The sequence below is a fragment of the Siphateles boraxobius genome, unplaced genomic scaffold (assembly GCF_051911475.1).
Source record: "Siphateles boraxobius isolate OS27281-9 unplaced genomic scaffold, OSU_SipBor_1 72, whole genome shotgun sequence".
Taxonomy (NCBI): domain Eukaryota; kingdom Metazoa; phylum Chordata; class Actinopteri; order Cypriniformes; family Leuciscidae; genus Siphateles; species Siphateles boraxobius.
Window position 1 is genome coordinate 1690214 of NW_027509200.1, and position 21652 is coordinate 1711865.

The window sequence follows — 21652 nt, forward strand, 5'->3', positions numbered from 1 at the left end:
ATTTTTTCAGAAGGGCAGCGTTGCTTCTCTGTAAACATTTCAAAGAATGCTGGGCTGTATGGCATCAGCTGCAGCAGTGCTTCAGCTGGACCTACTGCGTATGCGCCCGCTACAACGCTGGTTGAATGCTCAGTTGAAATGCTGGTTGAATGCCTCATCGAGCTCGAGATTTTGGCTGCAGACGAATCAGAGTGACTCAGAGCTGCGTTTCAGCTCTGCAGCCCTGGTTAGCGGCCGGCTGGTACCAGCGGGGGGTGACGATGGAGGCCGTCTCATACCGAAAGGTCATCTCGACGGATGCCTCCACTTAGGTTGGGGGGCTCTCTTCGCTTAGCTTCCTTCAAGAGCTGTTGGACAGGGGCAAGTCCCCCTCCACGCTTAAAGTATATGCGGCGGCCGTTGCAGCGTTCGCTGAGTCGACGCACGGCGAGTCAATAGGAAGGAATGAGCTGGTCATCCGCTTCCTTAGAGGAGCCGGGAGGATGAATCCCCCGCGACCCCCATCGGTTTGGTCCTAGAGGCCCTGAAAGCATACCCCTTCGAACTGCTAGATTCCGTGGACCTAAAGTACCTCTCGCTCAAAACTGTTTTTCTGACAGCTCTGACATCAGTTAAACATGTGGGGGATTTACAAGCGCTATCCATTAGCGCTGCGTGTCTTGAGTTTGGACCAAATGACTCTAAAGTCATCCTCAAGCCAAGAAATGGTTATGTCCCTAAGGTGATGGGCACTCCCTTCAGAGCGCAGGTCATTTCTCAGTGAGAGCGGTGTTAGTCTCCTCTGCCCTGCCAGGGCGCTGAGGGCTTACATTACGCACTCCGCCCCCTTCAGGCGCTTGGAGCAGCTTTTTTTTTCTTTTGGTGGGCGCACCAAGGGTCTCGCCGCCTCGAAACAGAGTCTATCCAGATGGATAGTGGATGCTATAGCAAATGCTTACGTGTCTAAAGGTCTGCAATGCCTTGTGGGCATCAGAGCCCATTCCATTAGGGGCGTGGCCTCATCGTGGGCTTGGTCCAGCGGGATTTCCATTCATGACATTTGTGAGGCGGCGGGCTGCGCCTCCCCGTCCACATTTGTTAGGTTTCATAACCTGGAAGTTCCCGCCTTGCAGGCTAGACTTCTGTCAGTATGAGTGGGATGTATGTTCTGCCCAGATCTGATCGTGCGCGGACTACTCTCACGTAACTTAGCTCTCCTGGTTGAGCTGCAATATATGGGTTGATATGCTTTATATAGACCGGCAATGCCGCTCTGTATTCCCTATGGGTGCTTATGTACATGTGCCGGCCCGCGTTGCTGGGCGCCTGATTCCCACTTATCTATGTTCCCCGGATTCCCTGGGACTCATGAAGTGGATGCTTGGCGCGCACAGCGTTGACAAGGGGTTCCCGTAGCGTAAGCAACTTACACAATACGAGAGAACCTCTCGTAAGAGAACGTACTCGGTTACGTACATAACCTTGGTTCTCTCTAGAAGAGGGAACGAGTATTGCGTAACCTGCCGTGCTCGCGCCACGAGCGACTTTCGCTTCAGTCGATGAAAACCAGAGGAGCAGCCTCCGAGCCGTACTTTTATACGCCAAGCCACACCCATTCTGGCGGGCTGTGTAGAGGGCGCGACGTCACGCCAGGCTCAGTGGTAGGCTGCTGCAGTAGCCACAGGGCAGCCAATGAGCACGCTAGACAGCCTGCTCTAGGTCTGCTAGCTGCTGCACTGCGTTGACAATAAATACAAAATTAAGGATAATTTTTGGCTTCATATCTCGAGAAAAGATGACTTTACCCGTAGCTAAGCAACTTATGCAATACTCGTTCCCTCTTCTAGAGAGAACCGAGGTTACGTACGTAACCGAGTACGTTTTCATACAAAATAAATATGTAACATAATTAGGTAGCCTACTTAAGTTATTATTAACACAATAACGTAACACATGCAGGCTACATTTCTCAATACTGAGAATGAATAAATAAATGGCTGTTTCTCCAGACTCGCGCTTATCAGTAATCCACAAATCACATATCACTTTCATAATCACTAAGCCATAGCGATTTTCATTGTATTTAGATTTATTGTTCAGCATTACTTAAGCATTTTATTATTTGCATGGCTGAATGATGTTTTCCTCTTATCTGAGTGACCATGAATGACGGAGTATTTTAAGATAATCCATGCGATTGCGATCACTCCCGTGTGATATTCGAATCCAGATTAAGTTAACTCAATACAATATTTCAACTTTCCACATCCACCCCAGCCCGTTTACCTTCAGGAGTCAGAAGTACCGTGAGTGTATTGTCCTCGCTTATGAAATCAGTCAGACGGCGGAAGGGGGATCGAGCGGGATTCTTTATTGCTGCTGATTTTCAGTCTCTTTTTAATGATAGGTTTTACGCATCTGTCAATCATCCATGCTTGCTATTTGGGGAATGAACCCAGCGCTATGATTGGTCGAACTCTTCTTTTGCTGTTGCTTGATTTGAGGACTGCGCGTGAACAGAGAGGCCCGTCACCAGGTTTTTGTGTAGTTTAGAGTGACAAATCGTACCAGTGTACTTTGAGGTCAAAATGCGTATCCGCTACGCAAAATGCGTACAGGTTGGCAGGTCTGCCTATGTATAAAAATGAGAGCTTACACCACTTCACAAACTACAGACCTGTCTCCTTACTTCTAAAATTCTCTAAAATACTTGAAAAAGTCTTTCACAACAGATTAGAAACATTCTTGTATAAACATAAATTACTCACTGACAGTCAATATGGATTCAGATTAAACAGATCTACATCGATGGCAATAATAGAATCAATTGAGGAAATCACAAGTGCCATAGATCATAAAAAATATGTAATGGGGGTATTTGTTGATCTGAAAAAAGCTTTTGATACAATCGACCATGACATACTTACAAATAAAATGTAAAGGTAAGGTATCAGGGGGATAGTATTAGACTGGGTGAGGAGTTATTTAAGTAAGAGACAGCAGTTTGTGAAGTTAGGAAGCTTCAGGTAGGTATGTTTGGACATTGCTTGTGGTGTCCCCCAGGGGTCAGTGTTGGGACCAAAACTGTTTATTTTGTAAATTAAAGGGTAACTAAACACTAAAACAACTTTTTTTAGTTAATGATCTGTAAGAATGGAGCTTCATAAATGCTGTTCATTGATTCCAGTAAATTTTTTGACATTTGGGTTTAAAGTGTTTTAATTCTACAATATATGGTGTAAAAACGTCTGAGTCCTGCCCTCTTCAGGTTGAACGGTGGCTACTGCAGTTGAATTTTCCTATTGGATGTTTGCGGTGGTATGTGACATAGCGGTTGCAGGTGACGTAGGCAGGTTCCATACAAAGATATGCGTCTCAGGTGCACGCCCCCCTCCGCTGGGCTCTGCCCACTTTTCCAGCATTTTTCAAATATTGCCAGTGGGTGGAGTCAGGCTCTGACCAGGGGTTTAGTTACCCTTTAATGACATATGTTCAGTATCTAAGTTGTTGAAGATGGTGTTATTTGCAGATGATACAAATATATTTTGTTCAGGTGAAAACTTACAGCAACTAGTGAAGGATTTTAACTAAAGAAATGAATAAATTAAAAATATGGTTTGATAGAAATAAATTATCATTAAATTTAAATAAAACTAAAATAATGTTATTTGGGAATTGTAATATGAATATTCAGGTGAACATACAAATAGATGGGGTTATAATTGATAGAGTTCATTAAAATAAATGTCTTGGGTAATTATAGATGACAGAATCAGTTGGAAATCACACATTAAACACTTACAATCGAAACCATCAAAATCAATTGCAGTATTAAACAAAGCAAAGCAGGTTCTGGATCAAAAATCTCGCCACTTGTTGTACTGTTCACTAGTTTTACCATATTTCATCTACTGTTCTGAGATTTGGGGACATAACTACAAAACTTCATTACATTCACTATCTGTGCTCCAAAAAAGAGCAATAAGAATAATACACAACGCTGGGTATAGGGATCACACTCACTTACTATTTCTTCAGTCAAAATTATTAAAATTCACAGATCTTGTGAAGTATCAATCAGCCCAAATAATGTTTGAAGCCAAAAATAATCTATTGCCGAGAAATATTCAAATATTATTCAGGAGGAGAGAGGGAGGTCATAATTTAAGGGGGACACACAACTTTAAAACAAACAGGATACGAACAACCAGGAAAAGCTTTTGCATTTCAAGCTCTGGAGTAAAGCTATGGAACAGTCTCAATGAGGAACTAAAGCAATGTCCAAACATAAATCAATTTAAAATCAGGTATAAAGATATGGTTTTCAAGGAATATAGGGATGTAGTAGGCGGTGAATAATCACAGAGTGTTTTTGGGGCTGGCATTATCTTCAGTTGAATGGTGTTGTTATCATTACTTCATTTTTTTTCTGTACTTCTGAAGTTTATTATTTATTATTTCCTATTATTATTATTATTTGTTTCCTTGTTTAAATAATTGATGTACATTTTGAATTGCTATGGGGTAAAACAAAGTAGATGTGTAAATATTTGGAACGCGGGTCGATTATGTGTAAGCTTCTGACTTGTGGATAGGGGGTGGGATTAAATACGTTTTCTTTGTTCTTCCCACTCCTTTTCTAATATGTAATGGACAATGACAAGAGTTGGAAAGTCTATGGCTGTAACTATTGTCAATTAATTTGTGTTATTCTTAACACTTTGATTTGTCTATTTGATTTTCATTTTCTTGTTGGATGTTCTTTTTTTAATCACATACACCACTGTGGACAAATAATACAACCCCATAATGTAATGTAAACACACAAAATACCTTTTATTAGATGATGGTGTTTTCTCACTGAAGATTGGTGGATCACCTTTAGACTGATCACTCTTCAGAGACACAGAGCTGGACACATGTGAGCCTGATCTTACACTGATGACACAAAGAACAGAGAGAGAGAAAACACTTTAGTAAAGGAGGATCAACTGTGTCTGAAACACATCTGTGTCTTTATCTAATCCTCCACAGAAATACACACACACACACACACACACACACACACACACACACACACACACTATACAGTTTTATAGTTAACGATTTTATTTACTGGCTCACATTAGTTTAATTTATTTAATATACATGAGAGAGATTAAATGTTGATGTTGAGGATTTAAAAGATACTTGACCATACATTTATGAGAACATGTCAAGTTTTTGTTTATTGACAGAAATAGAAAGCAGAAATGTCTGTGCGACACACTTTCGTTAGCATACTTGAATTAAATTAAGTAGTTGTTGCCACTTGTCAGCGTGTAAAAGGTAATTAACAAATTACTTACTATCATACAGGGGCGTCACTAGGATTTTCATTTTAGGGGGGCTAAGCCCCCAATGAGGGTATGATTTTTTTTTTAAATAATAAAAAAAAGTTAACACTTTAGTTTAGGATCTAATGCTCACTATCACTTTCATTAGCATGCAAAGGCAGGGTTTTATAATCACTGTGGTCCCAAATGTGAGGTAGGGCAGATAGGGGGGTCCGGGTTTCCCCCTAGAAAATTTTGATTTCTCTGATCTACATATGTGCATTTTAAGATGTTTTGAAGGCCAAAAAAATTGGATAACAGCTTTAAAACCATGTCAGTGGGCAGCTAATTATTTTTCTCTCCTCATCAGCATCACACTCTTTTTCTCTTTGTTTTTATCTTGCCCTGTCTCTTCCCCTGTCTCTTCCCCTGGGGTCGGGTCTCGCTTTTTTTCTTATCAGGGCGAAAGAAACTCAAATAACTCCGTCGATTTTTGTCATACAGGCAAGTGTTATACATCATTAAAAACTGTTAAATGTCTTCTTTTTTTGTGTACACTAATAATAAAAACAAAAAGTTGTGTTTTTCGTAAAATAAAGAAAAAAAACATGATGCACGTTCTGTCTTCTCTCTCAATGTGAAGTTCATTCTGAAACGGGACAGAAAATTATCTGTAACTCAGCCAATACTTGCCACCCACACATGGAAGTGATGTCTTTACAAAGCTTGAAGTCTCCTTTTTTAAATGAAGTAAATCATATCAAAAACAAATATTCTCGGTTTAAGAAATCCGTATGAAAGCAACGACATGTACAGTTTCTCCAGCTCGAGCTCATTAACTTTAATGTGACCACACCCCCACGCGCGCGAGCTGTTCTCATTCAAATGATCCACGTGAAGGAACGCAGAGCTGTTAATGCCCTCATCAGCTCGGAACAAAGAATCAGCGACTCCAGTATTTCTCTACTTTTCATCAGTTTGGAAGACTGTTTGTGCTGTGGATTTACCTTGGATTTACCTTAGAAGAAGACGTTTTGATTATGAGAACAATTTCTAAGGTAAGAGACATAATAGTAAGTGTTTTATTGTTGCATAAACTTTACATTGTAGCTACTGGTGCCAGCCTAAAATGTTATGAAATGAGATACAAGTATGCTAGTATGAGTGTTTATTCTAATATGGTGAATATTTTAATGTTTAGACCTGTGTTTACTGTTAAATACTGTGTTTGTGGATATCTGCTCAAACGTAGATGTATAATGTAACAATAATGTTTCATAGTTTGGAGCGGCTCGATCGCTGCACGCGCTGAGTTTGGGTTTGAGTCACGCTGTGTGTTTGAAAAGCAAAACACGCCACACATTACGCTTCAGGCCAAACTCATCTCATTTCATAACGAATAGAAATATTTGAAGTAACATATGATAAACAATATATGTTTGTCTAGTGTAGTGTTACTGAAGTCATCATTTTTAACGATTTATAGGCTGCCTGCTATCTAGGCTATTGTTATTATTTTATGCAGCCCTACACATGCCTATATCCCAGCTAACAGGGAACGTTCCTATAACTTACGCTAACGTTATGTAAAAGTTATGTAAATGTTAGTAAAAAACCTTCCTGAAATAATGTTTTTGGAACATTCTTATAATGTATATAGAGTTAAAATACATTCTCGTAACGTTGAGAGAAAAACGTTCTTAGAACAAAGTTTTAAGAACGTGCTTGTAATATTATTTGTTCTTGACTGATGTTCTCATAATGTTGAGTGAAAACTTTCTTATAACAACGTTCACTGAACGTTCTTGTGATGTTCTCATAATGTTGAGTGAAAACGTTCTTAGAACAACGTTCACTGAACGTTCTTGTGATGTTCTCATAATGTTGAGTGAAAACGTTCTTAGAACAACGTTCATGGAACGTCCTTGTGATGTTCTCATAATTTTGTGTGAAAACGTTCTCAGAACAACGTTCATGGAACGTCCTTGTGATGTTCTCATAATGTTGAGTGAAAACGTTCTTAGAACAACGTTCATGGAACGTCCTTGTGATGTTCTCATAATTTTGTGTGAAAACGTTCTTAGAACAACGTTCATGGAACGTCCTTGTGATGTTCTCATAATGTTGAGTGAAAACGTTCTTAGAACAACGTTCATGGAACGTCCTTGTGATGTTCTCATAATTTTGTGTGAAAACGTTCTCAGAACAACGTTCATGGAACGTCCTTGTGATGTTCTCATAATGTTGAGTGAAAACGTTCTTAGAACAACGTTCATGGAACGTCCTTGTGATGTTCTCATAATGTTGAGTGAAAACGTTCTTAGAACAACGTTCATGGAACGTCCTTGTGATGTTCTCATAATTTTGTGTGAAAACGTTCTCAGAACAACGTTCATGGAACGTCCTTGTGATGTTCTCATAATTTTGAGTGAAAATGTTCTTAGAACAACGTTCATGGAACGTCCTTGTGATGTTCTCATAATGTTGAGTGAAAACGTTCTTATAACAACGTTCACTGAACGTTCTTGTGATGTTCTCATAATGTTGAGTGAAAACGTTCTTAGAACAAAGTTTTTAGAACGTGCTTGTGATGTTATTTGTTCTTGACTGATGTTCTCATACTGTTGAGTGAAAACGTTCTTATAACAGCGTTCACTGAACGTTCGTGTGATGTTCTCATAATGTTGAGTGAAAACGTTCTTAGAACAACGTTCATGGAACGTCCTTGTGATGTTCTCATAATGTTAAGTGAAAATGTTCTTAGAACAACGTTCATGGAACGTCCTTGTGATGTTCTCATAATTTTGTGTGAAAACGTTCTCAGAACAACGTTCATGGAACGTCCTTGTGATGTTCTCATAATGTTGAGTGAAAACGTTCTTAGAACAACGTTCATGGAACGTCCTTGTGATGTTCTCATAATTTTGTGTGAAAACGTTCTCAGAACAACGTTCATGGAACGTCCTTGTGATGTTCTCATAATTTTGAGTGAAAATGTTCTTAGAACAACGTTCATGGAACGTCCTTGTGATGTTCTCATAATGTTGAGTGAAAACGTTCTTATAACAACGTTCACTGAACGTTCTTGTGATGTTCTCATAATGTTGAGTGAAAACGTTCTTAGAACAAAGTTTTTAGAACGTGCTTGTGATGTTATTTGTTCTTGACTGATGTTCTCATACTGTTGAGTGAAAACGTTCTTATAACAGCGTTCACTGAACGTTCGTGTGATGTTCTCATAATGTTGAGTGAAAACGTTCTTAGAACAACGTTCATGGAACGTCCTTGTGATGTTCTCATAATGTTAAGTGAAAATGTTCTTATAACAACGTTCATGGAACGTCCTTGTGATGTTCTCATAATGTTGAGTGAAAAAGTTCTTATAACAACGTTCATGGAACGTCCTTGTGATGTTCTCATAATGTTAAGTGAAAAAGTTCTTATAACAACGTTCATGGAACGTCCTTGTGATGTTCTCATAATGTTGAGTGAAAACGTTCTTAGAACAACGTTCACTGAACGTTCTTGTGATGTTCTCATAATTTTGTGTGAAAACGTTCTCAGAACAACGTTCACTGAACGTTCTTGTGATGTTCTCATAATGTTGAGTGAAAACGTTCTTATAACAACGTTCATGGAACGTCCTTGTGATGTTCTCATAATGTTGAGTGAAAACGTTCTTATAACAACGTTCACGGAACGTTCTTGTGATGTTCTCATAATGTTGAGTGAAAACGTTCTTAGAACAACGTTCATGGAACGTCCTTGTGATGTTCTCATAATTTTGTGTGAAAACGTTCTCAGAACAACGTTCATGGAACGTCCTTGTGATGTTCTCATAATGTTGAGTGAAAACGTTCTTATAACAACGTTCACGGAACGTTCTTGTGATGTTCTCATAATGTTGAGTGAAAACGTTCTTAGAACAACGTTCATGGAACGTCCTTGTGATGTTCTCATAATGTTGAGTGAAAACGTTCTTATAACAACGTTCACGGAACGTTCTTGTGATGTTCTCATAATGTTGAGTGAAAACGTTCTTAGAACAACGTTCACGGAACGTTCTTGTGATGTTCTCATAATGTTGAGTGAAAACGTTCTTAGAACAAAGTTTTTAGAACGTGCTTGTGATGTTATTTGTTCTTGACTGATGTTCTCATACTGTTGAGTGAAAACGTTCTTAGAACAACGTTCATGGAACGTCCTTGTGATGTTCTCATAATGTTGAGTGAAAACGTTCTTAGAACAACGTTCATGGAACGTCCTTGTGATGTTCTCATAATGTTGAGTGAAAACGTTCTTAGAACAACGTTCATGGAACGTTCTTGTGATGTTCTCATAATGTTGAGTGAAAACGTTCTTAGAACAACGTTCATGGAACGTCCTTGTGATGTTCTCATAATGTTGAGTGAAAACGTTCTTAGAACAACGTTCATGGAACGTCCTTGTGATGTTCTCATAATGTTGAGTGAAAACGTTCTTAGAACAAAGTTTTTAGAACGTCCTTGTGATGTTATTTGTACTTGACTGATGTTCTCATACTATTGAGAGTTCTTAGAACAACATTCTCAGATACAAAAGTATGTTCTTAGAATGTTTTTCTAACATTCCCATTAAGTATGAAAACGTAAATCTTTTAATGTTTTCTAAACATTCAAAACATCCAGTTTTTTAAAAATGTTTTAAGAACGTTTTGTCTAAACATTTATACATAACTTTTAAAGAATGTTAGGGAACGCTCTCTTAAGGTTATAAAAAACTTGCAGGGAACTGGAAAGCTCTCTTTATAATATACTGTAATATAAAACCTAAAAATAACCTCCAGGGAACGTTCTGGGAAGGTTTTCTTTGGGTTATAAAATAAAACCAAAAAATAAAGGGAAAGATCTTGAAAGTTCTCTTTAGGTTATAAAAAAAAGAACCTACAGAGAACGTTCCTAGAACGTTCTTATTTGGTTCCCAAAACAATATCCAAATGGGAACCATATGGGAACATTAAGGCTAATGCATTACACTAATCAATCAGGACTTTGAATTTCCATTCTGTAACAGCATTTCATCTGATTCTGAACTAAATTCTCTCATTGTCTTTCTATCACTCACAACTCGCATGCGCTCCATTCCATGCCATCTTTACACCAAACATCCAGCGTCTCCAGGCAGCCATTAACCATTAATCCAGCTAACAAAAATAAGTTGTCAGAACGTTTTGCTAACATTCCCATTAGGTTAGGAAAACATTATTTCAGAATGTTTTTTAAACATTTGAAAACGTCCAGTTTTTTTTATTGAGAACGTTCCCTGCAGGTTATTTTTAGGTTTTATTTTATAACCCAAAGAAAACCTTCCCAGAACGTTCCCTGCAGGTTATTTTTAGGTTTTATTTTACAGTATATTTTAAAGAGAGCTTTCAAGAAGGGAACGTTGCAAGAAATGCAAGTTATAGTTTTTTTATAACCAAAAGAGAGCGTGTTCTTTAAAAGTTATGTATAAATGTTTAGACAAAACATTCTTAAAACATTTTTAAAAAACTGGATGTTTTGAACATTTAGAAAACATTAAAAAAATTGTTTTCATAACATTTCCAAAATGAGAACTTTAATACTTAAAAAAACGGTTGTTTGGAACATTCATAAAACATTCAGAAATAACGTTTTCATAACTTAATGGGAATGTTAGAAAAACATTCTAAGAACATATTTTTGTATCTGAGAATGTTGTTCTATGAACGTTTTCTTTCAACATTATGAGAACATCAGTCAAGAAAAAATAACATCACAAGGACTGAACGTTATTATAAGAACGTTTTCACTCAACATTATGAGAACATCACAAGGACGTTCCATGAACGTTGTTATAAGAACGTTTTCACTCAACATTATGAGAACATCACAAGGACGTTCCATGAACGTTGTTATAAGAACGTTTTCACTCAACATTATGAGAACATCATAAGGACGTTCCATGAACGTTGTTATAAGAACGTTTTCACTCAAAATTATGAGAACATCAGTCAAGAACAAATAACATCACAAGGACGTTCCATGAACGTTGTTATAAGAACGTTTTCACTCAACATTATGAGAACATCACAAGGACGTTCCATGAACGTTGTTGTAAGATTGTTTTCACTCAACATTATGAGAACATCACAAGGACGTTCCATGAACGTTGTTGTAAGATTGTTTTCACTCAACATTATGAGAACATCAGTCAACGTTACGAGAATGTAACATATTTTAACTCTAAACATTATAATAACGTTCCAGGAACATTATTTCAGGAAAGTTTTTTTACTAACATTTTCATAACATTAACGAAAGTTATGGGAACGTTCCCTGTTAGCTGGGTGTCTAATGTGTTGTTCCCTATCGGTCAGTCACTACAACGTAGGTCATGACTGACCAATAGGAATCTCGCTAGAGAGGCCAATCTACTTCGAGTGAAACTAAAACAAGCCAATACACATTGGCGTGCAATCATTTGTATCAGCTGCGCGCCCTCGTTAGCGCGGGTATAAACGAGCAGCTGGTGCGATTGCACACTAGCTTTTTGCTTCGGAGCCAAACACTTCGATGTCTCTTCTTTCAGTTGAAACCAACTACTACGAGCCTTTCTGGACCTCTCCTTCCCGGTGCGGGCGTGACAGCACGGCAGCGCGAGCAGTTCTCTTTCTCTCTCTTTCTTTTTTTGTTATTTTAAAAACTGAGCAAAGAAAAAAGAGCTGTTTTAACAGCTGGTGAGGTGCGCTTCAGAGCGCTTAAAAGCTGTTATAACAGCTGGTAAGGTGCGCCTGGCAAGCGCTCAAAAGCTGTTGTAACAGCTGGTAAGACCTCCAGCGAGAGAGATCCAGCGCACAGACGGGTGCACATTCCCCTCTGTGATCGCTGTGGCTGTTCCCCTGCGTGCTTCAGCACCAGTGAGAGTAGTCCCTAAAAGAGCTTACACAGATAGTTTGCGTCTTTTTCAAGATGACGTTCTATCTGTGTGTTTCTGGATGCGGTCGTTACCTGGGGTCGCGGGATGGTCACGATCGCTGCCTCGTGTGTCTGGGCCTCGAACACGCACAGGCAGCGTTCGTGGATGAGTCATGTACCCATTGTGGGAAGATGACCATCTCGGAGCTGAGGTCGAGACTCACGTTCCTGCAAAGGGGCGGAGTCCCCGTGCCTGCACCTCGTTCCAACCCCCCTTCGCGGGTTGCTTCGGGCAGTGACACGGGTGACCTGAGGATTACAGTGAGCGCGCTTCCTTCGGGGAACCAACCCCCTAGGAACCCTCACTCCTCTCATGCTCCGCAACCAGTTGAGCTGCCAACGGAACGTTCTGGACCGTCCTCGAGATGTGTACCGGTCGTTTCGTTCGGCGCTCCCTGCGACGACCAGATGTCGATCGCTGCATCGGAGGGTGGGTCAGACCTCTCTGCGGACGACGGCTCGGAGCCGCTGCCTCCTTCAGGTGTGTCAGCGGTGCCCGAGTCGGACCCGGAGATGATGGCCATGCTTTCCCGGGCCGCCAACAGGATCGGGCTCGTGTGGAACCCTCCACCGTGTCCCGAGCCCTCGAGGTTGGACGATTGGTATCTCGGGGTGGCGCGCGCTGGTTCTCAGCAACCCACCCCAGTGCCTTTCTTCCCGGAAGTGCATGAGGAGCTCACAGGGACGTGGACGGCACCTTTTACTGCCCGAAACCGTCTCGGTGGCTCCTCCTCCCTCACCACCCTTGATGGCGGGGCAGCTAAGGGATACGCGCGTATCCCGCCAGTGGAACGGGCCGTTGCTATGCAACTGTGCCCTAACTCCACTTGGCGTGGAGAACCGTGTCTTCCTTCCCGGGCCTGTAAGTACTCGTCGGACCTGACCGGCAAGGCTTACAAGGCCTGTGGGGAAGCTGCCTCTGCCATGCACGCTATGGCGTTGTTGCAGGTTCATCAGGCCAAGGCACTGAAGGACCTGCACGAGGGTGGTCATGATCCACAAGTTCTCCAAGAACTTCGTGCCGCAACTGACCTCGCGCTTCGTGCGACGAAGGTCACTGCGCGGTCAGTGGGTCGTGCGATGTCCACACTAGTGGTCCAGGAACGCCACCTCTGGCTGTGTCTGGCTGACATGCGGGAGACCGACAAGATCAGGTTCCTTAACTCCCCCGTGTCCCAGACCGGCCTCTTCGGCGACGCGGTCGAGAACTTCGCCCAGCAGTTCTCGGCTGTACAGAAGCAGACTGAGGCCATTAAACATATCCTGCCGCGGCGGTCAGCTGCTGCCTCCACCCCACCGCCCGCGGCTCCTCGGTCTGCTCGTCGCCGTGGGCGTCTGCCTGCGTCTGCCCCTGCTCCCGCGCCGCAGCAGCAGCCTCCAACCAAGCGGCACCGTGGAGCCAGTCGCAGGCAGGGCGCCCCGCCCGTCCAGGCCCCCGCCAAGAGGGGCGGCAAAGCCAAAGGTAAGCGGCCCTAGGACGGGCGACCCAGAGGTGGAAGGGACTGCTCTCCAGGAGACGATGACTGCATCGCTCCCTCCCCCGGAAGAGGGCCGGGTGGAAAATCCTTTGTTCCGTTTTGTTTGTGTTCCGCCGCTGGCCTTAAAACCAGCGGTACCCAAATTTTCAATAAAAGAGCAGTTTCTATCATCTCTGGGTCCGAAGAGGGCCCGGAGAGTAGTGGGGGGTCAGAATCCTCACCACTCTCATCCGCCTCTTCTATCGCCAGCCGGCAGCTGCGTACGGTCCGAGAACGCCATCGAGCCGCCTCCCGCACCTCCTGCCCCGTGGAACCAGGTAAGTGCTGCACAGCACACTCAGACCCCGCTACGGGCCGCCTCCCAGAGAGAGCCTCCCGAGCTGCGTCCCTGTGTTCCACCTCGCTGCCCCACTCCGGGTACGCCTTCGGTCCCTTTGGTCCCGCTTGTACGGTCTCTGCGAGCCTGGTTAGCGCTCCCCAGGCCGTCTCGCTGGCTCATTCGAACCATCAGGCTCGGCTATGCGATTCAGTTCGCCCGGCGTCCCCCCAAGTTTCGGGCCATCCACTCCACTACAGTGAGAGCAGCCGATGCCCATGTCTTGCGTGCGGAGATCGCAGTCCTACTGGCGAAGGATGCGATAGAGCCGGTCCCTCCAGCCGATATGAGGTCAGGGCACTACAGTCCCTACTTCATTGTACCCAAGAAAGGTGGTGGGTTACGACCGATCTTGGATCTGCGAGTTTTGAATCGGAGCCTCCACAAGCTACCGTTCAAAATGCTCACGCAGAGACGCATTTTCGAATGCATCCGTCCCCAAGATTGGTTTGCAGCGATCGACCTGAAGGACGCGTACTTTCATGTCTCGATTCTTCCTCGACACAGGCCATTTCTGCGCTTTGCGTTCAAGGGTCGAGCATATCAGTACAAAGTCCTACCCTTCGGGCTGTCCCTGTCCCCCCGTGTCTTCACGAAAGTCACGGAGGGGGCCCTTGTTCCCATGAGAGAACAGGGCGTTCGCATCCTCAACTATCTCGACGACTGGCTCATACTAGCACACTCTCGAGATCAGCTATGCGAACACAGGGACCTAGTGCTCAGGCACCTCAGCCAGTTGGGTCTTCAGGTCAACTGGGAAAAGAGCAAACTCTCCCCTGTGCAGAGGATCTCTTTTCTCGGTATGGAGTTGGATTCGGTCGCCCAGACAGCGCGCCTCACAGAGCAGCGTGCTCAGTCGGTGCTGAACTGCTTGAACACGTTCAAGGGCAGGACAGCGGTCCCACTGAAACTCTTTCAGAGGCTCCTGGGGCATATGGCAGCAGCATCAGCGGTAACCCCGCTCGGCCTGCTACATATGAGACCGCTTCAGCACTGGCTTCACGGCCGAGTCCCGAGATGGGCGTGGCATCATGGCACTCACCGGGTGGCAATCACACCGGCGTGCCGCCAGACCTTCAGCCCGTGGTCAGACCCCTCGTTCCTGCGGGCAGGAGTCCCCTTGGAACAGGTGTCCAGGCATGCTGTGGTATTCACAGATGCCTCTGCCACCGGCTGGGGTGCCACGTACAACGGGCATGCAGTGTCAGGGGTGTGGACGGACCCTCAACTGCATTGGCACATCAACTGCCTCGAGTTGCTAGCAGTACATCTCGCCCTGACCCGCTTGAAAAGACGGCTACAGGGCAGGGACGTGCTGGTCCGTACGGACAACACTGCGACCGTTGCGTACATCAACCGACAAGGTGGTCTACGCTCCCGTCGCATGTCGCAACTCGCCCGCCATCTCCTCCTCTGGAGTCAGAAGCATCTGAGGTCGCTTCGAGCCATGTATGTCCCCGGCTTGCTCAACCGTGTGGCCGACGAGCTATCACGAGCTGTGCTCCCGGGAGAATGGCGACTCCACCCCCAGGCGGTTCAGCTGATCTGGAGAGAGTTCGGGGAGGCTCAGGTAGACCTGTTTGCCTCCTCAGAGACCTCCCACTGCCAGCTGTTTTACTCCCTGACCGAGGGAACACTCGGCACGGACGCACTGGCACACAGCTGGCCCCGGGGCCTTCGCAAATATGCGTTTCCCCCAGTGAGCCTACTTGCGCAGACACTGTGCAAAGTCAGGGAGGACGAGGAGCAGGTCCTTCTGGTGGCTCCCTATTGGCCCACCCGGACTTGGTTCCCAGAACTCATGCTCCTTGTGACAGTCCCTCCCTGGCCCATTCCTCTGAGGAAGGACCTTCTGACTCAGAGACGGGGCACCCTATGGCACCCGCGTCCAGACCTCTGGAAACTCCATGTCTGGTCCCTGGACGGGACGCGGAGGGTTTAGGTGACTTACCCCCTGAGGTACTTAACACCATCACTTCAGCACGGGCGCCGTCCACGAGACGTGTTTACGCCCTGAAGTGGAACCTGTTCGTCGAGTGGTGTTCTTCTCGCCGAGAAGACCCCCGAAGATGTCCGATAGGGTCTGTGCTTTCCTTCTTGCAGCAGGGGTTGGAGCGTAGACGGTCTCCCTCCACCCTCAAAGTACATGCTGCCGCTATTTCAGCTTATCACGACCACATAGATGGCAAAGCAGTGGGAAAGCACGACCTGGTCGTCAGGTTTCTTAGGGGGGCGAGACGATTAAATCCTCCTCGACCCCCCTCCATACCCTCTTGGGATCTTTCCCTGGTGCTTCGAGCACTTCAGGATGTTCCCTTTGAGCCTCTGCAGTCAGTAGACTTAAAGCTTCTTTCCATGAAGACTTTGCTGCTGGTTGCACTGGCCTCTGTCAAGAGGGTAGGAGACCTGCACGCTTTTTCGGTCGACGAATCGTGCCTAGAGTTCGGGCCGGGTGACAGCCACGTGGTACTAAGACCCCGGCCTGGCTATGTGCCCAAGGTTCCTACCACTCCCTTCAAAGACCAGGTAGTGAACCTGCAAGCGCTGCCTTTGGAGGAGGCAGACCCAGCCCTGGCTTTGCTCTGTCCCGTTCGCGCTCTGCGTATGTACGTGGACAGAACTCAAAGCGTCAGGACCTCAGACCAGCTCTTTGTCTGTTACGGAGGCCAGCAGAAGGGAAAGGCTGTCTCCAAGCAGAGGATGGCCCACTGGATAGTGGATGCCATCGCCTTGGCTTACCAAGCACAAGGCGTGCCCTGCCCGCTCAGGTTGCATGCACACTCCACGAGAGGCGTTGCATCCTCCTGGGCGCTGGCACGTGGCTCCTCGCTAACAGATATCTGTAGAGCTGCGGGCTGGGCGACACCTAACACGTTCGCTAGATACTATAGCCTACGTGTAGAGCCGGTGTCCTCCCGTGTTCTCACCCTAGACGGGTAGAAGCACTGAGAGGTCTGGCTCTGTCGGCTTGCTGCACCCTACTGTGCACCCTTATTGCTCCAGAGTAAAACCTGTTGAGTCCTCCAAAACCCCTCGGCCCGGACTTGGCGGAGCGTCCGGCGCCAGGCCCTTATCCGCTGAATCCTTGAGAACCGGATCTGGGCTGGGTTCCATTTGTGTGACCCTACGGGGATCCCATATGTGTATATTCCACGGCTGCTCCTATCGGAAGCCCGTGTCTTTCCCTTGGGCTAAGTCACCCTTTATTTCATATGCAGTACAGCCTTCGGCTAGTCCATATGCATTTCCACATAACTCTTTGAAGAAGTGGCTTCCGCAGCGTTCCTTCCTAAACAGAAAGGGCACGCTTTCCCAGTGTTATCCAATATCTCACTGTATGGGTTATTACGGAACAACAGTGTCAGACTCACTCTGTGTAAGCCTCCGCCTATCGTCCTTCCAGGCAAGAAGGTGTAGAGGCTTGCACGGGGGCGCTGGATGGGGTGCAGCGGCTGTGGCGCTTTGGTAGGGATTCCTATTGGTCAGTCATGACCTACGTTGTAGTGACTGACCGATAGGGAACGTCTCGGTTACATATGGTAACCCTCGTTCCCTGAGGGAGGGAACGGAGACGTAGGTCCCGTCGCCACATCCGCTGCCGCCCGCCGGGGCGGCCAGCTTTCTCAGGCTTGGCTCCTCAGCAAAAAACTAGTGTGCAATCGCACCAGCTGCTCGTTTATACCCGCGCTAACGAGGGCGCGCAGCTGATACAAATGATTGCACGCCAATGTGTATTGGCTTGTTTTAGTTTCACTCGAAGTAGATTGGCCTCTCTAGCGAGATTCCTATTGGTCAGTCATGACCTACGTCTCCGTTCCCTCCCTCAGGGAACGAGGGTTACCATATGTAACCGAGACGTTTTCCACATGTCTTGTTAGATTTGACTTGTCTAGTTGTATGTTTGAGTTTGTGTTCTTTTTTCCCTTTTGGTGGGGTTGTGTTTTTGGTTTAGAAAATGTAATTTTTCCTCTTTATGATTCCATTGTTTGGACTGTGTACTACCCAGAGACTCCTACAAAATGTTGTGTACTACACAGTAAAATGTGAATCTTGAAGTAAAATCTTTTCTGTTATTTTTGTAATTCAAATATTTAATTCACTTATAAACGTTATACTCTGGAAAAGTTTAAACACTCTGGACAAATGTGTCAACAGGTTTAGTAAGTACTTAAAAATCCTGTCACTTTGAAATCCAGACCTGTAGCTGTAAGAAATTAATTGCTTACATTTTATGAATTCATAGAAATAAAAATAGAAATAGGGCAGCACAGCAGCTCAGTGGGTAGCACTATCACCTCGCAGCAAGAAGGTCCCCGGTTCGAGTCCCGGCTGAAACCAGGAGTTAGCAGGTTCTGTGTCATTTCCTTCAGGTAAGCTACAACAGTTTCCACCACAGTTCAAACCCATGCAGCATAGGTGAATTAGTGATACTCGAGTGTCTGTGCGTAAGCCTGGTGATGGATGGGCCAACCACATCAGGGTGATGTGAACATCCAAAAAACATTCCGAAATAACATTTTTAAAATGAGTGAATGGAACGTTCCTGTAAGGTTCACATTAACCAAGAAAAAAACGTTCTTAATATATATTTAAAAAACTGGACGTTTTCAACGTTTAAAAAACATTACGAAATAACGTTTTAATAACATTTTCAAAATGAGTGAATGGAACGTTCCTGTAACATTCACATTAACCAAGTTAAAAATGTTCTTAATACATTAAAAAAACTGGACATTTTTAACGTTTAAAAAACATTCAGAAATAATGTTTTAATAACATTTTCAGAATGAGTGAATGGAACGTTCCTTTAACGTTCACACTAACCAAGAATAAACGTTCTTAATACATTAAAAAAAACTGGACGTTTTCAATGTTGAAAAAACATTCCGAAATAACGTTTTAATAACATTTTCAGAATGAGTGAATGGAATGTTTTCAATGTTTAAAAAATATTCCGAAATAACGTTTTCCTAACCCAAAGGTCGGCAACCCGCGGCTTTAGAGCTGCATGCGGCTCTTAAGCGCCGCCCTAGTGGCTCCCTGGAGCTTTTTCAAAAATATTAAAATGGAAAAAATATTTTTTGTTTTAAAATAATTTCTGTAGGAGGAAAAACATGACAAACATTCTTAAAGTTTTTCGACGTTGTAAAAATGTGTATAATAAATATTTAATTTCAACATTTCTGTCAACGAAGAATTACATGCGCTGCATGAGGCACACGCGCACATTTGTACACACACGTAAGGTCTCTCCCTCTCTGCCGTACGCGCGCTACACGGTTTGGAGCTCGCGAGCTGTAGATTCCGGGAGATTTGAACTAATTTGCGGGCATCAGGGAGCCGCTATCAATATGCGGGAGACTCCTGGAACTTCCGGGAGACTTGGGATGTCTGCGGGCATTACTGGGCTGCTTTTATGTTTTTAGTGTGTTTTACACTGTTTTAATGCATGATTTATGGATGTTTTAAATACTTTTCCAGTTCGTTTCAAAAGGCTGCTGTTTTATTGCACTCTGTCTGTTGCCCAGATAAGTGGGAAAAGAGAAGAGTATTGTATTGTATTATTGAGGATTGAAGAGGACTGCATTTTATTTCCATGGGGAGGTCTGAAATTACAGGAGACCATGCACGTTGCACATTTTGTTGTTTTTTCGAATCCTAAAGTAAAAATGACATCAAAAATCTGATTTCTTTATTGTATTTCTTTAATTTCATCAATGCAACGAAACATAATACATTAAAATTATAATGGAAGTTAAACTTAAAGCACTATCGTACAGCAGAGTAGTCACGTGGTGCGTCATTCTCTCCAGGATTCGCTGCAGGGAAAATAAACATTTAATCATGAATTCTCATTATGTATGTGTAGCCTACTTATCATTTTGACACTAGGGGGCTAATATAACACTTACAGCATGTGTTGCCTTCATTATAAGGCTTATATAAGGCTTTTAATTTTTTGCGGCTCCAGAGAGAATTTTTTTTTTTTTTTTTTGGGCCAATATGGCTCTTTCAACATTTTGTGTTGCCGACCCCTGTCCTAACCTAATGGGAATGTTAGCAAAACGTTCTGACAACTTATTTTTGTTAGCTGGGTATACAAGGCACAACAAACTAGGTGTTCGTATATATATTTACAAAATACATATACATATATATATATGTATATATATATATGCCAAATAATTGGGAGCCATTATTTGGCTCCCAATGAGCCAAATAATGAGAAAGAACCAAATCACTTACCATAGCTATGCAGACGACACACAGCTCTACTTATCCCTATCGCCTAACGATTACAGCCCCATTGACTCCCTTTGCCAATGCATTGATGAAGTAAACAATTGAATGTGCCAAAACTTTCTTCAGTTAAACAAAGACAAAACTGAAGTCATTGCGTTTGGAAACAAAGATGAAGTTCTCAAGGTGAACGCATACCTTCAGTCTAGGGGTCAAACAACTAAAAATCAAGTCAGGAATCTGGGTGTGTCTCTGGAGTCAGACCTTAGTTTCAGTAGTCATGTCAAAGCAATAACTAAATCCGCATATTATCACCTGAAAAATATTGCAAGAATTAGATGCTTTGTTTCCAGTCAAGACTTAGAAAAACTTGTGCATGCTTTCATCACCAGTAGGGTGGATTATTGTAATGGACTTCTCACTGGCCTTCCCAAAAAGACCATAAGACAGTTGCAGCTCATACAGAACGCTGCTGCTAGGATTCTGAGCAGAACCAGAAAATATGAACACATCACACCAGTCCTCAGGTCTTTACACTGGCTGCCAGTTACATTTAGGATTGATTTTAAAGTATTATTACTGGTATATATATCATTCAATGGCCTAGGACCTCAATACATTGCAGATATGCTCACTGAATATAAACCCAACAGATCACTCAGATCATTAGGATCACATCGGCTAGAAATACCAAGGGTTCACTCTAAGCATGGCGAGTCTGCTTTTAGCTACTATGCCAGCCGCAGCTGGAACCAGCTTCCAGAAGAGATCAGATGTGCTCCTACAGTAGTCACATTCAAATCCAGACTCAAAACACATCTGTTTAACTGTGCATTTACTGAATGAGCACTGTGCCACTGTTCGTCCGACTGTTTGTACTGTATTTTATTTTATGTTTTAATTATTCTGATTTCTGTATTTTATCTTTTATTCTAAACTGTTTTAATTATTCTGATTTCTTTTGATTATTTTAATTTCTTCTATGTAAAGCACTTTGAATTACCATTGTGTATGAAATGTGCTATATAAATAAACTTGCCTTGCCTTGCCTATATACACTGCCGTTCAAAAGTTTGGGGTCGGTAAGATTTTTAATGTTTTTAAAAGAAGTCACTTATGCTCACCAAGGCTGTATTTATTTGTTTAAAAATACAAAACAAACCCAGTAATATTGTTAAATATTATTTCAATGTAAAACCGCTGTTTTCTGTCAGGTGCGTAATTTATTCCTGTGATCCAAGCTGAATTTTCAGCATCATTACTCCAGTCTTCAGTGTCACATGATCC

The 21652-nt window shown here is 43.6% G+C and overlaps 1 protein-coding gene and 1 pseudogene across 2 annotated transcripts in view; both read right to left on the reverse strand.

Annotated features, from left to right (window-relative positions):
• Positions 1 to 21652, reverse strand: part of LOC143724299 (NACHT, LRR and PYD domains-containing protein 12-like) — a 575203-nt gene that overhangs the window by 97143 nt on the left and 456408 nt on the right. The window lies entirely within an intron of this gene.
• Positions 1 to 21652, reverse strand: part of LOC143724322 (protein NLRC3-like) — a 72569-nt pseudogene that overhangs the window by 43100 nt on the left and 7817 nt on the right. The window contains exon 3 of the transcript XR_013197351.1: positions 4813 to 4917. The product of XR_013197351.1 is annotated as a protein NLRC3-like (transcript). The remainder of the gene's footprint in view (positions 1 to 4812; positions 4918 to 21652) is intronic.